Source organism: Sphaerodactylus townsendi, linkage group LG01, assembly GCF_021028975.2.
Source record: "Sphaerodactylus townsendi isolate TG3544 linkage group LG01, MPM_Stown_v2.3, whole genome shotgun sequence".
NCBI classification, from domain to species: domain Eukaryota; kingdom Metazoa; phylum Chordata; class Lepidosauria; order Squamata; family Sphaerodactylidae; genus Sphaerodactylus; species Sphaerodactylus townsendi.
Window position 1 is genome coordinate 76,400,446 of NC_059425.1, and position 6,349 is coordinate 76,406,794.

Below are 6,349 nucleotides of genomic sequence, written 5' to 3' on the forward strand. Positions count from 1 at the left end.
ACAAAATAAACATTCTATAATTATACTGTATTAATAGCATTGGCAAATAATTCTGATTTACATTTTCAAGAAAACCCACATCACTAACCCAATCAGACAAAGAGCAGCTCCCTCTGGGGCTGTTTCCATTTGGGAAAATAGTGTGGGGTGTGTGTGGGGGCTTCTGCCAAACTCTTGTCACACTCTGCTCCTAGTCTGAATTGGACCCTAACACATCTGATTTTTAAAGAAAGAAACACTGATAGTTTCATTCATGACAGTCTGTGTGCCACATGTAGTTTTGCGCTAAAGCTGGGCATGTCATGTTACCAGTGGAGGGTTGCCATCAGTTGACTTGACAGCACTTAACTCACACACAATTTATGCTTTACCTTTGGCTTTATGGATGCTGGGGGTTTTGTGATTCTTTATAATGTAGTGCATAAGATCTTTAATGCTTTTTTGCAAATTGCTTTAGTGGCCAATATTTGTAGAAAAGGCCAGTTTCAACATGTTTTCAATAAATGAATAAATACTGCGGTAAAAAAAACTTGTCCATAATTTTTCTTATCTGTTCTCCATTACAGTTTTTCTTGTTAATACCATTATTTTGTTTCCTTATAGCAATCTCTAATTAAGAACATGCTTTCAGAAGAACCGTGTAAGAGGCCATCAGCGACTGAGATCTTGGAATCATTAAATCAAGGCGAAGGGAGGGGCCGACACACTTGTTAACTAATGTCTCAGGACATAACCACAGTATTTCTTTGGTATATTTAAAGTCTAAAAATGTCATCCTAACACACAAGTGACATGCAGGTATCAGACTGCTTGGACTTTTTAAGGCTAAAGGGCTTTGCCTCTTCCAAAATTCCCTGAACTGTTGGGGATACTTTTTTTAAGGTTGGATCAGTATGCAGTCAGGTAATCTGGGGTATGCAAGGAAGCATTCTCAGGTGATGTCTTCCATGATGTCTTCCGGAGCCCTTCGGGGATCGGGCGGTATACAAATTAAATAAATAATAATAATAATAATAATGTTATGGAACCCTCTGCTCACTGACAGATGGGCCGTATAGCTTCTCTGCATTTCAGCGAAGCAAGCAAAACCTTATTGTTTGAACTTGCTGTAAGGTGACAGTAATGAGGGAAAGCTGATTTCATTGCCTTTTTAAATGATTTATACTTGTTTTTATTATTCTGCTGCATTTGGTTTTTTAATCCCATTTGTCTAAATTGAGAACATTTTTAAAGGATAGGATCTGGCCAATTAATGTCTGCTGTCCTTCACTGTTTAATATCAATTTACATAAGTATTCATAGCTTGCTTAATTCTTGCTTCTTGAAAAATAATGGTGTGTGCCAAATCTTCAAGTGAATTAATAAAAGCAACATTGTGTATCGGGGTAGACAACTGGTAGATCACTGTCTTCTGGCAGATCATGGGCTCAGAAGCCACAGTGAATCCTCATTACCCATTGCTCACTACCATAGATATAGCACTTAGGATAAGCCTTCCCCCACCTCCCGTTCTGTAATTACCAAATGCATACAACCTCTGGCCAATTTACTTTTTTCTTAGTCTAGCAACCGTTCAGATTAATACTCTTAATGATCTATGAGGCATACTCTCTTCCGTTTTCGACCCTCAGGCATTTTTTCCCTCCAAAATTCCAATTGCCATTTTCTTCTATTATTATGCAGCCCCCTTTGTCAAACTGTTACAATAGAGGTAGCATAAAAATGATGATTTTTCTTTAGGTTGTTACTTTGTGTTTTCCCACCTTTATAATAAAATGCAAATAAAAATATTCTTCATTTGATTAGTGTGAACACCTCTCAGCCAGGCAAAGATCTACGCTTAGGAAGCACAGAATAAACCCTTTCCCTTCTGTCAGAAACAACACTTAGGCACCAGGGCCTTTGTAGCTTTAAAAAGATAACAAATTGAGTTTTTATTTACAAGAACAAGGCCAATTATGTGCAACTTGTTCGCTGCATAGCGAGAGCCAATGTCTGTCGCAGCAATATTTCTTGAATGAACATATTTCTTCAAGACCATATTTCACCTTTCAATCTGCCCGTGGCAAGCGAGACCACTTCTAGCACAATTTTAATTTTTCTTCACCGCCAGGACAGAGGGACCTGCTAGTGAGTGCAGCTATGCCCTGGAGATCTTTCCCCCGCCCATAGGCAGCCGCTTTGCACACTTTCTCCTCTGCACCCCCTCCATGCTTCCGATTTCTTCTTGCTTCTCTAACTATTGGACACCCTCTAACGTTGGACGCCCTGAACCTTTTGCAAGGAACAGTGCAAGTTTCCCGCTGTCCACTGGTAGACTTCTGTTCTGGAACGTGCATTGGTTTGTTTGCTGGTGGGCATATCAATAAAGATGGGGGTGCAGTGTACTGGAAGAGGAAGGACAACAAAGGACCATTGAAATAAACACGAGCGAACTCTCTGGCTATGTGTGGCTCAATGGTGAGTGCTGTTTGAGAAACGAGGCGATTCTCAGTCCCCCCCCCCCCCCCGCCCAGTGTGCCAAAACCTCTTCCTAAGCTGGGGTTTGTCAGCTCCAGCATCGAGAGCCCCTAACCCTAACCCTAACCCCCAGTCCCTCCTGGCTCAAACTGCTCTCAGTTTTCATTCATTCCTCGCAAAGGGAAGGAGTTTTGTGCCAGCCCATCCTCCCAATTTGGGGTTTCGTTCGCACTTTCAACTCAAGACTTTGGGTCCATCCCCCCTAACTCCTGCTCCCCTCCCCTTTGTTTCCCAGGCACAGATCTGCGTCTCTAAATGGAGAGACTGCCTCTCTAAATGGAGAGACTGGAACCAGAGGCCAGGCAGACAAACTGTGCTGCAGGCTCCGGGCTGCCTCTTCACATGTAAATAGGAAAACATGAGGAGAGCCCATTATGTGCCTGTTGTGCAGAGAAGAGGCCTAAGGTAAACATCCCATGTGTAGTTGCTCCCAAAGTAGTTTTGTCAGAGTACTACATATCATGAATACGTCCTACCCGAACATGAGCCGATCCAGTATTCGGATCGGCTTGTACATATTTGGGCTTCAGCGCACACGGCTTGTGAAACTTTTTTTAAAAACCTGTGGAAACCCCCCCCCCCCCGCCACTGCATGCGGCTTGCAAAAGTTAACCCTCCCCCGTGAATTCCTCCCCCCAACTGCCACACGTGGCTTGTAAGTTTTAAAAAACTTGTGAATCCCTCCCCCAGCCTCCGCACGTGGCTTGTAAAAGAAAAAAAACCAACCTCACATCTCCTCCCAGCCAACGCACACAGCTTTAAAAAAAAAACCTGGTCCACGGCTTGAAATGCTAAAAAAGGAAAAACCGAAAAAACCCCATACCTACTTTGCATTGCTGTCTGTGTTGGGGGGGACTCTCTGTTGTGATGAGGGCTCTGTTGGGGGCTCTCTGGTGTGCTCCAGGGCCAGCCTGAAGCAGGAAATGTAATGAACTGAGACCAGACAATCAGAATCTCTATAGAAGAATAGGACCTTTATTGAAAGGCTGAAGCTCCATTCAAAGGCTTGCAAGCAATGAGATAAAAACTGTAGAAAAGTGTCCAAGAGAACTCTGGCCCGTTCCCCACAGAAACCTTCACACGCCAGGCCAGTCCAGTCTGGGAAGGATGCCAAATAATGCAGATAACACAAACAGCGAAACTTCACAGCAGGTGTTAAGCAGTAACTGAACATTCCACTCCCCTCTTCACAGGAAAGTTGTGGGATGAAGGGAAAGGAGCTTTAAGCCACCTTGATTCTCCCTGTCCCTAGACTCCTCCTTACAGGAGAAAAAGGGGTGGGGGAATCTCCAAACTCTGCTTGTTCTGTTGATCTGGCTTCAGGTCTCAGTCCATTGTGGTGTTTTTTTAATTTGTTGCCAGGAGGACAGAAAACACAGCAGGAGGGGAAAAGTTTAAACTGGCCAATGAAGTGTGAGCTCAACTGCTCCTTGGCCAATCAGGGAAGGTTTTTATTCCCTGGGATCTTGGTAGCCTGCTTGCCTGCCTGGCCCAAACATATAAATCGCAGGGGTGCTGGTTCCACCCAGCCCATACTGTGCCAGAGACTTGAGACCCATTGTTCAAGAAGAGCTTGAACTTGTCCTGCTTCTATCTCGTGACTGATAATTGAGTGCCTGTTCTGCAGAGGGGAATTTCCTGGAGAGGAGAAAGAAGATGCCAAACAGTTTGATTTTACTTTTAAAAACAGTTTGCTTTTGCTAACAGTTGGAAGTGTATAGCTTTCCTGTTGCTCTTTGGAATTGGGGGGGGGGGGAACTGGGGAGGTTAAGCCCCCCAAAGGCCAGGGTTCTTGGAGTTTAACTTGTTATTTGTTCAGTTGTTTCACTATTGTGATTTTTGGGTGTGTGTGCCGGGCAGGGTAGGCCTTAGGCCTTAATAGGGAAACACTGTGACTTTGTGATTTTACCTTGTTCAATCGTTAGTTTGGATTTGTGAAATTTATATATAGGTGTCTCCCAGTTTGTTGCTCCCCTCTCCCTGTTCTTCTCGCTTCACTTTGTGGCTAAGTTGCTACTTACTCACTTGGTTTGGTTCTGCTGTTAAGTTTGTCTTAGCTTTTTTCCCCCCAAAGTACCTTTTCTTTAGAAGTGGTTTGTTTTCCTGTAGGTCTTGCTGTGGCCTGGGCAGGTCTGTGTGTCTCCAACTTTAGTTTAGAGGAGGTGGGGGTGGCATTGTTGTATGTTTCTTCCAGGCTCAGGTAAAGTAGCCTTGCCTTGGTTTTTCCTTTGGGTTCCCTTTTGCCACTGGAGATGAGCCTCTTAGCTCTCCCGGACTGACCTGGCCACAGTGATCCATGCGACGGTCACCTCCAGGTTAGACTATTGCAACTTGCTCTTTGCAGGCCTTCCCTTGCGGTTGATCCGGAAGTTGAAGTTGGTCCAGAATGCAGTGGTGTGACTTCTTACGGGTAGTTCATCTCGAGATCACATCTTGCCCGTGCTGCACCGCCTGTACTGGCTTCCGCTAGAATTCCGAATCATCTTCAAGGTGTTGGTTTTAACCTTTATGGTACTCCGCAGCCTGGGGCCTTCATATCTTAAGGAACGTCTGTCCCCATGTGTCCCTGTTCAACCTCTTTATTTGGCAGAAGCCAATTTGCTGGTGGTCCTGGGCCCCTCCATGATACGACTGGCCTCTACCCGGGCCAGGGCCTTTAGTGCCCTGGCCCCAACCTGGTGGAACACTCCCGCTCCCAAGCCATCCGGGCCCTGCAGGACCTAGAACAGTTCCACAGGGCCTGCAAGATGGAGTTGTTCCACCGGGCCTTTGGGGAGGTTGGTCGTTGAAACTGCTGTCCCCTGCGCCCCATATTCCACCTTGGGGGCTTGTCCATATTATGCTGACTGCCCAATGAGTTTGTCATTGTTTATGTTGTCATCTGATTTTAAGATGGAGGTTGATGGGTTTATTGGTTTATTTATAAGAGCCCTTTGGGGATGGGGCGGTATATTAAATATGAATGAATGAATGAATGAATGAATGAATGAATGAATGAATGAATGAATGAATGAATGAATGAATGAATGAATGAATGAATGAATGAATGAATGAATGAATGAATGGTCTAAACAAGAACTAGATGATGGCCAAGTTCCCGCATTATATTAAACATGACGGGGAGGGTTTGGTGGAGGGAGAAGACTTTATTTGCAAAATGGCTCGCAAAAGAGTCACAGCTAAGAGCCAGTTCCTTAAATTTTGGACTTACAGAAGAGATCATAAGTGACCAAACCATCCTAAACGATTGTACTGGGCAAGAGCTTGCAGTAGCAATGGAGGAAACAAAGTACACTTTCTTCACCTCCTTAACTGCTCTCTTGTATGACTTCATAAACATTCTATATGAGTGTCTTGTTCCTTCGTCATAGACCCGCCACCACACTCGCTCAAGTCGTCTCAGCTCCCACTTCATTCTTCTCAGCTCCTCCAAGAAGCAGGGAGCTGGTCTGGGGCGGGGGCAGAGAGGACATCTTGGATTGACAGTCTCAATTGCTTCAGAGAGCCTGGAGTCCCAGCTCTCTACAAGCGCATCAAGAGTGTCGCCAGTGGGTGGAGTCTCCTGCAGGATGTCCTGAATCCGCTCTGGGTCCATTAGTCTCCATGGGCAGGCCCAAATAGGCCAGTTTACTAGACAGGGGGTTGCAACGGCATCAATTCAGGCCTTAAGGATGTAGTGGTCAGACCACAGCACTCTATCTATAGAGGATAAAGCCACATACACGCCCACCACAAAGATTAGGTTCAGAGTGTGGCCTTGATGGGCGGGACCCCCGGTGTTTCCAAAGAGAGGCCTAGTGTCATGGATGACACTAGATTTGCAGCTGCT